We start from the raw sequence: 16,019 nt of genomic DNA, 5'->3' as shown, positions 1-16,019 counted from the left end.
ATCTGGAACCTCGAATAATAGAGCTAACCCTGAATAAATGGCATTCATTAAAAAAAATTATATTAGCATGAAAAAATATACATATTCAAAAGATTTGCTGATTCTCCCTCTCTCTCTCTCTCTCTCTCTTTTTTAATCACACATGCTACTAGCCACACTAAAGCACCAACAGGTGCAGAGACACCTGCAGATTGCGGAGGTGGTTATTCTATCGTAAAATACCTCAGGGTGATGTTTTAATAGTCACAGGTTTTTCAGCCATCTGGTGACGATGTGAAGATCACAGTCTTTGTGGATGTTATTTAGATGTTTTTGGAAATGGTGAATTTGATAAGTTTTGGGGAGCTGTTTTGTGTCATCTGTTCCTGTCACATCAAGACACAGCAGTCGGTTTTATTTCATTTTTTTGAATGTATTGGTGTTTTTTGTAGTTTTATGCACTACTTTTGAAAGAATGTCTATATCTTGGCACTGCTATAGTGTTTCTAAAGCAAAATACTTGACTTTTTTAAGCTTCTCCATTGTTTGAGGTAGGGTGGTTTAAAGATTTTCTCCTTGTGTCTGTGTGTCCAGCTCAGGGAAAAGAGGAGAGAGGCATTGAGGCAAAACATGTCTTGACTGTCTCTGGCTTCATTGTTCAGACCATTGTTCCACTAGCAGTGTGTGTTTTCCTGGCTACAGATATTGGTTTTTCAAAGTCACCAGTGCTTGTGCCCAGAAAATTTAAGACATTACTATAGTTAAGTCCTAGTACCCCATTTTCATGAGCACTGGCAGAAACAGGCTCACTTAATTAGTTTCACTGGGTCTATTTCCTACCACTGCTATTTACAGGTAAAATGATCTGCCATCAGAGAAGTGTGACATATAGAGAGACAAAAGACAAAAATTCCCAATCTGCTTAAGTGAACATCTGAATGCACTGAAAGAGGCACTTTATCTGGTTTATTCATTTTATCCATTATTTATTCACTGCTATTTAGGAAAACAGAGGAAAAAAAATGACCCCAAGCCAAACTAAAGTTGAAAGTCAGCGGAGTTGAAGTCCCAGTTCAGTTGCAAAAAATATATAAAAAATAAAGAGGTATCGTTAAATTGACTCAAGTCTGACTAGAGTTCATGTAGTCATGATGTCAAAGTCTGCAAACCACAGCTTTGTGAAAAGGTCATTGAAAACTATAGGTCATATAACTCAGTCAAGAACTCAGTCATTTCCAAGTCACTGAATATAATTTGGAGTACAGTGAAGTCCATCCTGAAGAAAATAAATGAATATGGCACATGTCAATGTGCCTCAAATACAGTGTTGTCAAAAAATGAGCAAACATGCACGAAAGACACTAGCGAGAGAGGCCACCAAGACACCTGTGACTCCCTTGAAGGAGTTGCAAGCCAGTATTCACCACCAGGCTTCACAGTGGAGTTGGTGGTTTTGTGATGATGTGCAGTGCTTTGTTTCCGCCAAATATAATGTGCAGTCTGATGGCTAAAGAGCTCAATTTTGGTTTAGTCACACCAAAGAATCTTCTTCCAGTTGACTTCCAGTCGGTCACGTGTCTTCAGGTGAACCCTCGTCAAGATTTAAAATGAGCGGTTTTCAACAGCGACTTCCTCTTTGCCACTCTCCAATAAAGCTTTGACTAGTGAAAAACTTGGTATATGCATCGTCTCTCCCAACTCAGCTGAAGAAACCTGTGTTCACTTTGACATGAAAGAGTCTTTTTTGGGGAAATTCTTGTCAACAAAGCCAAATTAAATAGACAATGGTTCAAAATTCCAGGATTTTTTTTTTTTTCTTCAATGAGGTCCAGGTCATGGCATTTTAAGTAATAAAATGAATTGTAAAAACATTTTTTTAAATCATTTTTTTATTTGCCATCAAAACATCTTGCAGACACTGACTAATAATGTTATGACTAATGTTATTTAATGTGATTATTCACAAACTCTCAGCCACTGAGGCACACACGTTCTGCAGCGGTGCAGTAAAACAAACAGCTCTAGCAATACATATCCTACCAATACCGTAGCTCATTATCTTTCTAAACGTGGCATATCTACCTGTATACCACAGATGCCAATTACAACTAGTAATGTTAAAGAAGCGCAGGGGGGAGGGGGCAAGTATGACCACGGAGGCACCATTTTCTCAGACATACGGACAATAATGATGCAGCGTGTGGTGAAAATTATGGAGTACTGATTGAGTCACATATGCCAATAGGTCAAATATAATTCACTTAATCAACTCTTGAGAACAGTACATTATGCCGTCTATTACTGGTGAGCAAGAAAATGTTCTATCAAGTCATTTTCTTAATCAAAAGCTGCCGCATGTTTGAAGTTAGGGATGTGGGTGGCGGTTTGTGTGATAATAATGCAGCTTTCACCCACCTGAGCAGTAGGAAATCACGAAGCCACAAAAATAATGAGACCGGAATATGTACTCAAGAAATTTCTCCAGCAAGGTACAAGGTGACATATTAAATGTAATTACATCTGCAGGCTGGAAATTTCCCACAGCGGCTCACCACAAAATAAATTCCGTGATGCTAATGGAGGCTCGGTTGTTTAATAAAATGAGAGCTTAAAAATGCACTTTTACGAGGGGGGTTTCCTTTCATCATCATTGAGGAGCAAAGGCCCATTATTATCACAGGATTATTTGTTGCCATCATTCCTCAGCATTGCCTACTTAAGGAAGGAGCTGTAAAGAAGAGCTATGGTCTCTAAAGGGGGAGATATACGGCAAGCATGGCCTCACATGACAAATGAGGAGCTCGGCCCACGCTTATTTATGGCTACTTAAAGCTGTCAGTTGGAGATGATGAAGGGTGACCGCTTGATTAGAAAGTGTTAGATCGGTCTAGTCCTTGTGACCCACGACAGGAACAGAGGAGCAGGGGAAAGGTGGTGATAGTGGCGGTGAAACGGTTTTTCTCTTGTCAGGTTCACTGGTTTGGGATTTTGGCAGGCGAGAAAAGGATGACTGAAGAGGACGTGGATGACGGGTTGTCCTGAGGTGTACCTATGTCAGGTTGATTTTTTCCAGTCTAACCTACATTTATCTTGACAGACCAAGAGAAGAGTTGGGTAGGGCATCATATGCAGTCATTGTCAAGCTAAATGATTCTGTGGTTACAAAACAAATGGCAAGACAAAAATGGGAGACAGCAAGAATGTAATGGGAGGGTGGCTATAGTCCTCCTGGGTGAGAGGTGAAAAAAATGATTTGGCAAAAAAAAAAATCAATTTGCAATCTCCATCACCGGATGATGACCTTTCCTCGGACATTTTTAACGTGGTCTCTACAGCAGAAAGTTGGAGGGGGATGGGAGAATCGTGTGCCCCCCCCCCCCCCATTCCTGTTTTTCATTAAAATGAATCCAACAAATTGTATTTAACAATGATTTATGAGCTACATGCACATTTTTGCAATTTTATACTGAAGAACTTTGTCTCATGCTGGTGTACATCCACAGAAGATTATACTTGACAGGAAAGTTTAAAAAAAAATTCAGTCATTCCAATTCTAAAATTAATGCCCTGCTCAATGCTCCATCTACATCTTCAACATTGATCCTCAAATAGCAGCGCTTTTAGATCATCAACTTATGACCTCGACATTTCAGATGGTTTATCTGCCATCTTCTATATTAAGTGGATCTTCTGCTGCAGTACAGCGAAGCGGGAGTTCAAAGACTGATAGGCTCTCTCAGCCCGTTCTTTTTTTTTTTTCTTCTAAATTTCTGCTGCTGTGCCATCTTGTTAAGTGGATGGTTAAGTATCGCGGTCTTACTGAAGCGTGTTCTGTTGGTTGATGGTCCAGGATTTGCTGAGATATAGGGAGCCACAGAAACCAGATATTACCAGCGGCAATCAGTTTGATCGCAGCTCAAACTGCCACACGAATCCGCGATCCAAGCAATTAAATAAAAGATTAAACTGTGCTGCCGTTTCTTTTTGTTGTTGTGGAGGAGCCGTGCCAAAGTATGAGTTTAAGAGAGCAGAATGTTAAAACAATTGCCGTGTATTTTGCAGTCAAGTGATTAATAAGCCTAAACAAATAGCTGCCCTGGCTTATGAAAAGTGTCATATCACTACGTGCATATAAATGACTCATTCCTGGTGCTGTGTTCCCCCTATTGATTAATCAGCTCTTTAACTGGTTGAATTCTCATATTTCAAGTTTGTTGTCCTTGATTAACTTCTGATTAATAGGTAATTCACCTTCATAGTTCTCATTAAGCAGTCTTTCAGTAATATAACTGATAAAAGAGAAAATACATTGGTGTTTTTAAGAAACCGTTGTTTTTTTAGCGTGACATCCTTTCAAAATGACTGACACAGGGACAAAGCAAACTACTGGTGGGATGTGCAGAGCGTGTGAAGCCACAAATACAATTTGTTCTGAGACAACATGCTGCAGATACAGTGACTGTGACTCTTCCTTTGAGAGGATTATCAGTAGTAACCAGATTTTCTAACTAGTACCTGTGTGCATTTCAGCATTTTGTTCAATGTATTGACCAGTCAAACCTGAAAATGAAGTACGAGCATCCCACCAAAATAAACACCGACATGCAGATCATGCCTAACGGACTAAATGTTTGCAATTTTGCTTGAAAAAATAAAATGGCATGTTGTACATATAGGTTAAGGTAGTTTTTATGAATGTGCACTATGAAAAAGCATTCTATTTTATGTCTGCACCTGCCAATGAGTCGTCTTGATAAGGGTAGACATAATATGCTTATTCTACTGCAGGACAAAGCCGATCTTCTCTGCAACTGGGTGTGGAAATATATGGGCAATCTGTCAAAATGAGTTGGAAGAAAATCAGCAGGATTTCAGCTAAAATCCAATATTGTGCAACATAGCCTTGATTTGTCTGACCAGCAGTTTAAGAACATAACAAATATCAAGCCTACAATGACCAAAGGTTAAGAAGACTATTCACAAAGACGCTGAAACAAAAAAATTGTTCTCAAATGTGTTTTTCTCATATTAAATGTAACATTGACTTTTATGTTGTTTTTAGAAAAATGCAGAATTGTGAAATAGTGTTTTTTTCAAATGCTATATAGTACAAGAATATCATGCAAACACATTATATAACGACCACCACAAACCATTTGTTGGATTCCAATTTCACATTCCAAAAAAGGATGGCTTTGTTCCTTGGTAGATTTCTCGTTTCATGTTTACAAAGAATAAAAATCAATGTCAGATTAGCATAATGCTAATTAACACTGTAGGTCATAGCTGGTGGTCGTAAACGCAGTGCAGATGCAACATCAGGGACGGAAGGCAGATGGAGCCTTAAAATGAACACAGGGGGCAACACTTCTGCATGGCTGCATGTTGCCGGCTGCTGGGGGAGGAGACGATATTGATTAAATGATAAAATGCGGAGTTTTAAGAATGCTCCTTCAGAAAGACACAGGCATTAAGACAGTGACCAGGTCTGTTCCTGAAGAGCAATGCTATGGCTGTTTTTTTTATTTTTCCAACAAGCAATAATAAACCAAATGAGGTCTTTTAAACACGTGACATGCATCATCCTCCCAATGCAACTTTTCTCTTTATTCTACCAATATTCTGTTACTTATTGGCATAATAGTCTAACTGTTGGGCTTGCTGACCATTAAAGACACAGTTTTACATGTGTATGTTTTGAACTTTCACCTATGGATAATTAAGTAATGAAAAAGACAAAATAAGTGAATTTGGATAAAATTCATAAATAAGTACTGTGGACCAGTCAGTGAACACTGCTACATTTGCTAACACTGTACATAAGAGAAGGATAATATATCCAACAGCTATACAGTACACCAAGAGCCATTTCCATTTATATCACTGACATGGCCTTGGCATATTATCATATAGTGCCTTTCTCATATCCATCAAAATGAATCCATTCAGTGAATGGAAAACAGCCTGAAATTCTATTAAGAAACTGCTGAATTAAATCTGGATTTAATATAATGTAATTAAACTTGTTCTTCCTTTTTTTATAGACTGCTCTCTCTTGTGTGGTGGTCTACATGAATGTATTTTCAGTCTGATCTTGCCAAGTACAAAGCACTGAGCCCAAGCAAGAAAGAAAATAGGTTTTAACACGACACATTGATCAAAATGCCTTATGTCTCAAAAATATGGAACTGTTCTTGGTCGCTTAATAACTACATAATAAAATGTTTCAAGAAAGAAGCTCCTTCAGAATGTCACATTATACAAAAGAACATATGGTTCATTTACATGTTCGACTCTTTACAGGTTCAAATATCCCCACAACTGAGGAAACTTACTGCCATCTTGTGGAATTAATGGGGGGGGGGGGAGACAACCTGAATTTCTGTGGCAATGAAGTGTTATCACCTAAAGTATTAGTGAAATAATTAACACAACAGGACACAAGCAGTCCCAGAAAGCAAAGACAACCTGCTGACAGGAGATTAATTTAAGCATATGAGTTTCAGAAAGAGCCTATGGCAGCCCACTGTTTTATACTGCTTAGCATGAAAACAAAGCTTTTCTAATAGTAAATACATCTCATTTTGATACTGTAATGCCCATGCTGGGCTTGTTCTGTCTTGGAGAGAATTCATTTTAGCCAGCATGGTGACATACTCAGTTAAACCTGCATCGTATTTACAGGTCTCCAGACAAAAATATGCATCGAGGCAAGAGTACACCATTTACTATAGCGGATTGGACTTAGTGTGGAAAGGCAGCTGCAGCCGTTCATTAATAAATAAATGTCTTGTGATATTGTGACAATCCAGGCTGACTGTGCGGTTAGACTACAAGCTCAGTATTGAATGTGATGCTGAAGACTGTGCCACGTTTATGTCAATCCCGGGCTCTTTGATATCACTGTGGCATGGTGTTGATCCCAGTTGGATGAAGAGCGAGGCCACCTCTTAGACACATGTTTAAAAATCCTAATATTTTTGCAGAGGAACATTGCATTGAATGCCAAGAAGGCCGGGCATAAGCTCTCGGGTATGCGCGGCTTTGTTGTGATCGGTCGCCTCTCAAGCACACTGATTCAAATGTAGCTGTACTGAGGTAGCATACAGGCAACAATCAGAGAGCCAGAGTCTGCGTGTTTAAAGCACACAGATTATTTGTCGGTGAGGAGAATTAATCAAGCTTGGAGCCTTTGGAGCTGTGAGTAATGAGGATGGAGATGGGCCACCAGGAAGATGTGATGAGGATTTAGAATGCAATTCATGGCAGGGAAGTACCCTATCTGAAAGGGAGAGAGGCTTTTTCTCATCTACTTTTTTGCCAGTGGACAGAGACTTTTCAGTCATATCCCTTTCCTGTCTGATTTATCTCATACAGAAGATTGTGCAAGTTAAATGAGTTCTCCTACTATCACTTTGAATGTGTTTAATTCAGTACACGGCAGAGCTAAAATCAGCGGGAAAATACAGTTATCAATGGTTATGTGCTTTCATCTGCTGCATGCAATATAAATTGCTCAGTAATTTTAATTAAATTCAGCTCTTTAGCATTTTATCTAAAGTACATCTGGCACTTTATCACGTGCTTTTGAAAATGGACATGATGTCATTCTAGAAGAAGAAAAGTGAATTTGTACAATACAGTGTCTAAATGATAAGGAAAGTAGTTTTTTTGTTTTGTTTTTATGCTTTAGACATTTTGTTCTCCGGTTGTCTCCTCGCCTCATTCTCCTGAATGCAATCTCTCTTGAACGCCTGGAGGGAATATTTTTGAATTTGGCACAAATGTTCACTTGGACTCAAGAATGAACTGATCAGATTTGGAGGTCAAAGGTCAAAGGGCAGTGTGACATCATACAAAGCCATTATTGTGAACGAAATACATCAGGAAAGCCTGGAAGGAATTTGCAGCAAATGTTCACTTGGACAACAAACAACAGTCCATTTGTGAGAACATTTCACACAAATGACGAGCAGGGGAAAATGATGTAGAGAAGATATTTGATTGCTAAAAGGTCAGAGGTCAACTTCAGTGTGATATCATAGCACAAAAACACTTGTCTGTTTATTAACTTGCACCATGACTCAGTTGCCGAAAGGGGAGATTGTGACCATATTTCACATTTTGGTGGGATTTGGTTACACATAACTTGGCTGCCCACCTAATTGAATGTAAACTGTGATTTCACTGGTTAGCGGAGGCAAACACCACAATTCTAGTTTATGGTTTTAAACTAAGCTGAACTAAAAATTTGATGGCAAATGCCAGTGTATAAACAGAAGCAGCACATTTAAAGCCGTATTATAGCTAGAGGGAAAATTAGGCAAAAAGCAGTTCTGCTCAAAGCTTATAGATGTGTAGCACCGTCTAGACTCAAAAATGCTCCAGGCCAGGAATTCTGACTGAATAAGCATGCAGTAATTATACAGATGTATATTTCCAATACAACCATGGCAATAGTGCTTTCAGGGAAGGATCATCCAAATAATATATATGCTGTACATCTAATACTGTAGGTGCTTCAGTCTAGAATAAAAAAGAAAAGTCATAACACACAACTGTAACAATACTTTTCTACGTGGCAGGACATTTTAAAGTGGAATGTCTCTTCACAACCAAAAGAAGTAATTTTATTTTAGTCATGACCATCAGACAAACAGTCAAATGGAGAAATCAGCAACTTCACAGCTACATTACAGCATTTAAAGGAACCAACATATTGCTGATTCTCTAGTAGAAACCACAAACAAATTTAAAATGAAAGGTGGGAAAATTGTAAAAATCAAACATTAACCAATACCACATACAATACATTCATCTCTGTAGCCTCACATTTCCCAAATTGTTAAACTATATATGTATGCGTGTACTGTCTCTGCTTTGCATATACTGAAAGACACTGACATATAGAAGTATACAGATATACAGAGAGCAGCTGATTAGCTTATCTTAGCATGGAAATTGGCAACAAAATCAATCTACCAGCACCTCTGAAGCTGAAAGCAATGCTTCTCTTTGTATTGCCATGGTGATGTTGCCAGGGCAATCCGAGACTCCAGCAAGTCACTGCTATCTGTCAGGAAATGATCCAGCAAGCTACCTCTGTTTAACCTGCTGGTTGGAGGTTTTCTTACAACTGGACAGAGCCAGGAAAGCTGTTTCCAACTCTTTTCAGTCTTTTCTAAGATAAGCAAACCAACTGGTGGCTGTAGCTTCATATAAACAGACAAGAGCTGGTTGCCGAGTGTATCGATCGTCTCGCAAGGAGGGGAATAACTACGTTTTCCATAATGTCCAACTATTGATCTAAGTGGCACATAAATTTCCAAATATTCAAAAATGACACATTAAAGAAACACAATTCAGACAGGAATCAAATTTGTGCCTCATAACTGATTCATTATTCCACAAAATTCCTTACTAAGCCTCACCAACACACTGTATATCTGTGTTCCAATTTCAGCTGCATAAGCTGTTCAAATGAAAGCAGCATTTGTTTGGCCTTTTCTGCTGTGGACACCAGATCACCTCTAGTTGTCAGTAATCTTATCAAAAATAACTTTTCATTACTGAGCAGAGATGCCTGAGCTGCTCTGGTCTGAAGCCAGAAATGAGACACCCAAAATACACGGTACACATTTCATTCACCACCTTTCGCCTAAAATGCCAAAATACGCCATCCAGCGTATGGCATTTCCTGCCTTGAAGAGATGGCAATACAACAAATGTGAGTGTCAAAATCATAGCACCTTCTTTGCTTTCCTCTACACAAGATGTCACGAGTTCAGTGTGATTTACAGACATCAGCGGTCCATCAGCATTGCAGTGGCCATGTGAGAGGCAACCGACATATCAAAGCAATCACAGGTCTTTGAGCAGACATGCTCTACAGCGATGATGAAAAGGTGATTCCATATAGAGCATGAAACATGATGAAGTGTCAGGCAGCTGTGATAAGATGTGATTACTGAAACAGTGGTGGCATAGTCATCAATAAAGCATCATAAATTGTTTTTTAGGAGCGAGAGAATGTCTCACAGGCTCTGTTCACATAATGACTTGTTATTTATTTTTATAGCACATGTCCAAGCCATCGGTTTGCCTTAAAGATTAAATGAATCCGTCAGAAAGCCCGAAAAAGCCAAAAGACTTCTAATCGGCCCTCTAGACAATGGAAGAAAGGGAAAAAATAAATAGACCGACCGCAACATCAGTAAAGACAAAAAAAACTAAGTGATTTTATCAAAATCATTTCTCACTGGATGATCTGAAGAAGACTGATTTTCTAGCTATGTAGAGTTACCTAAACTCTTGATAGAAATATCAGATATTAGAGAAGCATACAAATCATATAGAAGTATATATAATGCTTTATTAAGAATGATGATGGGAACATATTCCTAAGAATTGCAGCAGCAAATATGTTCCTTACTGTTAAAATTCTGCAAATATTTAGCAGAGAGATATCATTTTCACCCAAGTCTAATATTTCAACAACATTTAACACTCATCAGTACAAATGGGGTCCATGCAGACCCCAGGGGTTATATAACTTGTCATATTTTTTTATCTGCAAGTTGGATTTTTCAGTCCCTTTAGGTATCTGTCACCTACATAGTTGCCATCACATATGCCAAAGCCTTATCTGATTCCAACCAGGTTTGTGGTGTATATTATTAAAAAAATAATTTGGCGTACATGCAGACACCGGCCAGAACCGAGCCGGACTGTGCATCTTTTTTTTTTCTGTATGTTTGTGTTTTGTTGCTCTTGTGATGACTGCTTCAGTTTGCATTGTGTTTCATTTTAATTCAGGAGTTCTTACACTAATATTGTAAAGCAATACACATCAGTAATATCCATAGTAATTTCATTGTTTGTCTCATATTTGTATCTACAGATGCACACATTTCAGGAAAATATACATTGAGAAGATATGGACAGGTGCAGAAAAATGAAACAGATGAAATACTACTGGGTTCCAGCTTGACCCCAAGTGTACGGATGAAGTAGGTATTGCCACGTGTACTGATGAGGGTTAACGTCTTAAAATACATACGAGTCACACAGATCACTAACATTGATCATTCATTACAGTGTAATATTCTGCTGGGAAACCCACATTCATGTGAAACCCAACTAAATGTTTCAGTTCCAACACAACCTCCGTGGCAACAGCATTCCCCAACCACGGTGTCCTCTCCCAGCAGAACAATGCAACTCTCAAAACTGTTTAGGAATCTCTCAAGGTACACAACTAGGAACCCAAGGCGTCAACTTTGTCTCCAAACTCCCCAGATCCAATCCATTCAAACAACTGTGGAATAGAATGAAACTAGACTGAAGGATCCAAAGGTTCCCCATCGATGTCCCCCAATGCTAGACATGGCATCCAGACATCCCATAAGCACCTTGATGGTTCAGAGCCATTTTGGTGGCACAATGGGGTGGTTTTAATGCTATGGTTGAATTGTGCAAGAAAACCTGTCCAATAGTCCAACTACAGAAATATTAAGCATAAAAAGTACCATAAGTCCTACAGTATAGTCACGTTTCTGGCAGATCGCCGGAACTTTTTCACATCATTTCCTCTCCAGAATGACCGCACTGCTTAGTTCCATCAATGTATGACAAGAGATAATAAGAAATCTCTTTCATAATGTTTATACTGTCACCATAACAGCCACTTTACGTTCTGTCAGAACTAGGGCTGCAACTAATAGATGCGTCGACTAATCGTCTGAGCACTATGCGTCATCAAAAGCGGAAGTGAGCGCGCAATGCAACAGAATCACCATCCAACCAGAGCGCGGAACACAGATGGACGTCGTGCTGCATCGTGCATGTAATATGTATGCACGATACAGCGCAGACATCCGCGATCTATCGTAAACACAGATGTCAGCGTTTACTATACAGCTGTATCTAAATGCAGACATCCGCGCTGCATCGTGCATACATAATATATGCACGATGCAGCGCCGACGTCCGTCCGTGTTCCGCGCTCCGGTCGGATGCCGATTTCTGTTGCATTGCACGCTCGCTTCCGCTTTTGATGATCTATCATGCTCAGACAATTAGTCGACGCGTCATTAGTTGCCAGCCCTAGTCAGAACTATTCAGTAAAAAATGGTCTCTGATCAGAAACACAGGGATCAAGGGAAAATCAGCTGGAATGAGTTAGCATCGATGCTTCTAGGCTTTGCATGAATTCACTGTTCTTTGTTACCCATCCAGAAAGTTTTTATTATGGTCATATTAATTTTATTGCCACCATTGGTATGAGTGTGTGTGTGAGAACAGGTTAACAAGAAAACACTGTAAAGGTCTTTGGAACCTAGGTTTAAAAAAAGCTTTACAATACACGTGTGGACCATTTACCATTACCTTCCTCAGCCAAATGTGAGAATGCTCTCAATATCACACAAAATTATATTCATGCTGCCTCACACTCACATTTTGTATTAAAATGCGAATCCATTTTTAGCTCCTGGCTTTGTTTGTCAAGCACTGAAAAGCATGTCCAAGTTGGAACAGCAAGAAAACTCGTGACATGAATACTTAAGGCTTTGCTGATGGAGAACATCCCCTGTACAATTAATGTCTTCACTGAGAGATTTTTAAGAGCATTTCTGGCTCTTTCCTCGGTTTATATACTGTTAAAATTATAAAAGCAAGAGAATCTACAGAATCTAAAGTGTCTTTGCAAAATGTTTCTAAAGAATCTGCTATTTTCAAGGAACTCTGTGTCCAAATTAAAAGGATATTATGGATAAATTATCATGTCTAGGTGTGAGAGAACCTATTTATCTTGTGTACATGCATGTAAATGCCACTAAATGCAAACAGCCAACATCACTTGAATAAAAAAAATTAAAAAGTAGAGATCATTGACAGAATCATATTAACAATTAGTTGTGGCTCCCAACACATAAAGCTAACCACAATTCAATCCATTATTAGCTACGTTTACGTAAACCATGAACGTTCTCCAATCATTTTGTGTTACCGGGGACTCAAACGGCCTGATTTTGTTAAGATAAATCATTTTGGATTCTTTAGAGGCAAAGACTTTTGGTGTGCACCACACTGAAGTTCTAACTGAGCCGCAATTCAGAATAATTTCACTCCTTGTTGAAGAGTGAGTGGCAAGGGCTCAGCTGATGTACCGTTGAGGTTTCCCTCAGAAGAGCAATCTACACTACAGAGAAACAGACCAGCCTGTCTAGTTAGCACCTCAGCGGCAGCTTTCTGTGGTTCCCCATGACCGGAATGAAAGCTATGCAGCATGACATTTCATCAATATAAGGAGGGTTGGCCAAGGGGCTTTAATTCCTAATCCAGCTGGTTTATGTGAGCTCAGGCCAACTTAAGAGCCTATTCAGATGCATTAGAGGTACTGCACGTGGAAGGACAAGCATGACAGGACGCTGGCACCATTTGGACCTTGTGCTAGTAGATTCTGTGGCTGTTGAGACAGACATATCCACCGTGTTGCAAGCTTGTATTTCCATCTATTATTCAGTCCATAAGCAGTTTCCATGGTATGCCATTTCTCAGAAGCAGGTTTCATGGAGCAGGCACTTCTGTTCCGGTCAAACCCAGAATACTATGGAGACTTAGAATGCATTTTGTTTGCAGGTAGGTATGTATACAGATTAAAAGTTTGTGTAAAAATACTACACTGAGGAGATTTTTGGATACTTGAAGTAACGCTTCAGTCCTCGAGTAGTCAGAAATCAACACTTTCAAAGGGAATGGAGTAGTACAGAAGTGAGTCTGTTTTGTTAGCTAAATGTAATGGATTAATGCTCTGTAAAATATCCAGATAAAGAAATATTAGGTCCCCTTGTCAGGTTCTGGTCTACATTGTCAGACACCACTTCATCAGTTCAAGCTTTGTCAGTACATGGCTGTTAGGGATAGTTGTATGCTAACAGGAATGTATGAGGTGTCTTGTTACTATTGTGAGATGCAGCATGTCTAGCATAGTGTTTGTGTTTCACAGAATAGCATGACCACACATGAAAAACATTAGCAATATGTACCGTTAATAGACCCTTTATCAGTTGCAACAAGAAAGTTGTTCAGTAAATTGACTTCATTGGATTTAGATCCAAACCACCATGAAAGCACAATTAAAACATAAAGTTTGATTACATGAACAAACCCCAACCATGCTCTCTAGGTCATAACAGCCCATCAAACCCTTGATAATAGGGGCCCTTCATTCATCCTCCATTGCATTGTCTGTTGGCTTCCATGCAGGTCTCCTGAGGCATGCTAGTCTGGAGCTGCCTGAGCCTCTGCTAGGCCCATCTACATCTACAAATCGCCCCTGCCAGAAACAAGCAGTTACCATTGTAACACAGGCTTCATGGTGAAAAAAAAAAAAACACCCATGGCTCAAAGTCCCCCATATTCTCCACCCCAGTAGCATCTCCCTGTGGGCTATTCTGAAGGCTGATCGATTTGACATGGAGCCTGGTGCAAAGTTCTTGATTGACCGGCCGTGGCCCTCCATTTGACTATAAGCACATTGTGGTGGCTTCACTCTGATGGCTCTTTGGGTCCCTCCAGGTATGCAACATTTAAATAAACACTAACACTGTACACATTTTTTAAAAACATTTATTCCCCAAGTTGAAAGTTTAACATTTGCTTGCATTTCATGACTATTAGGTCAGTTTACCTCTGAGTGTATCAAGATGAGATGATTACTTTTCCTTAGAATTTATGTAATGATTTATTGTGTTATATTATTATTGTGACCTCTGTACCTTGACTGAAGTGGTTACATTCACAGTAAGGTAATTAAATTCAAAATAAATCATTTTGTCTGCTGCTCTTTATTAAAAATAGCCATTAAAAAAAACACCCGTTATTATAAAAAGACTAAAATGAAACATTCTATCATCTTCTTCAGCTGTGTCATTCAGCCCCGCTCTGTTCTGTAGTTGTTTCTCTAGACCGACGTGGTGAACCAGAGGACCAACAGGCTGATGGAAAAACAGCATTGCCATTTCTAGAGCCATGCTGCTAATGTGGCAAAAACAAACCGGTTTCCATGGAGAGAACATAACAGGAATTAAATATAGTTACCTCCCATAAGGAAATTAGATCAGCAACTGCAACAACAAAGTGTGCTAAACATCAGTAGCTGACTTTATCACACACTGCAGGGACATCTAGCCAACATTTTCTGATGCATTGTACATATTACACATTTTAAAAACAGACAGAGGTATACATGGTTTACATTATTATGGGATTAATGTAATGGACATTTTGGTATTTGATCTTGAAAGCTCTAAAGCCTTGTTCTTCAGTTGATCTTCCCTTTCCAAAGTCACATCTGCCTCAAAGCAATAACAAGAGGAGCTTATACCACATAAATGTCATAACCTTGATTATGTAATGCAACGTAATATAAGAAGCACACTGCAGACAAGGGGATAAGTGCCTTGTTCACAACATTTGATCTTCTCTAATATCCATGCAAGGGCACAGTTCACACCAGAATCCAACTGAATTTGCTTCATCACATCACCTTAAAGCTCAAAAGAGAGTATGACTTTAAGTCACATTTTTTTCAGTATCTCCAAAGTCCAAACTACCAGCACTGCTTCCCTGTGCCAAGTTACCTGCCAGCCACCACTTAGATCACCATATTTTAGGCAGCTTTTAATGCTGCATGTTTGAAATCGCGCCCTGTGGTGCCAGCTCAAACTGTAATCTGTATCTTTAAAATAATAAGCCGGTCGCCTGCATTTTCAGCAATTAACACTGCTGAACTGGAACTGATATCCCTGCTAAAGTAAACTGCAGCCTCACTGTTCATTCTGACAGTTGTATGTGTATAGGGTCTCTAATGTGGTATCTGTAAGAATCAGAGACCACACAAACAAATGAAGTCACCAATCATTTCCTTGTCAGCAGCTGTTCTCTGAGAGATGAGTACGCTGTCATCAGTAATTACTAGAGAGAGAGATAAACTTCGCCACTAACTTGTCATTGGTAGCCCTTCCCTCTCCCTCTGG

Source organism: Acanthochromis polyacanthus, chromosome 6 (assembly GCF_021347895.1).
Source record: "Acanthochromis polyacanthus isolate Apoly-LR-REF ecotype Palm Island chromosome 6, KAUST_Apoly_ChrSc, whole genome shotgun sequence".
In the NCBI taxonomy this organism is placed as follows: Eukaryota; Metazoa; Chordata; class Actinopteri; family Pomacentridae; genus Acanthochromis; species Acanthochromis polyacanthus.
This window is presented reverse-complemented; position numbering follows the sequence as displayed.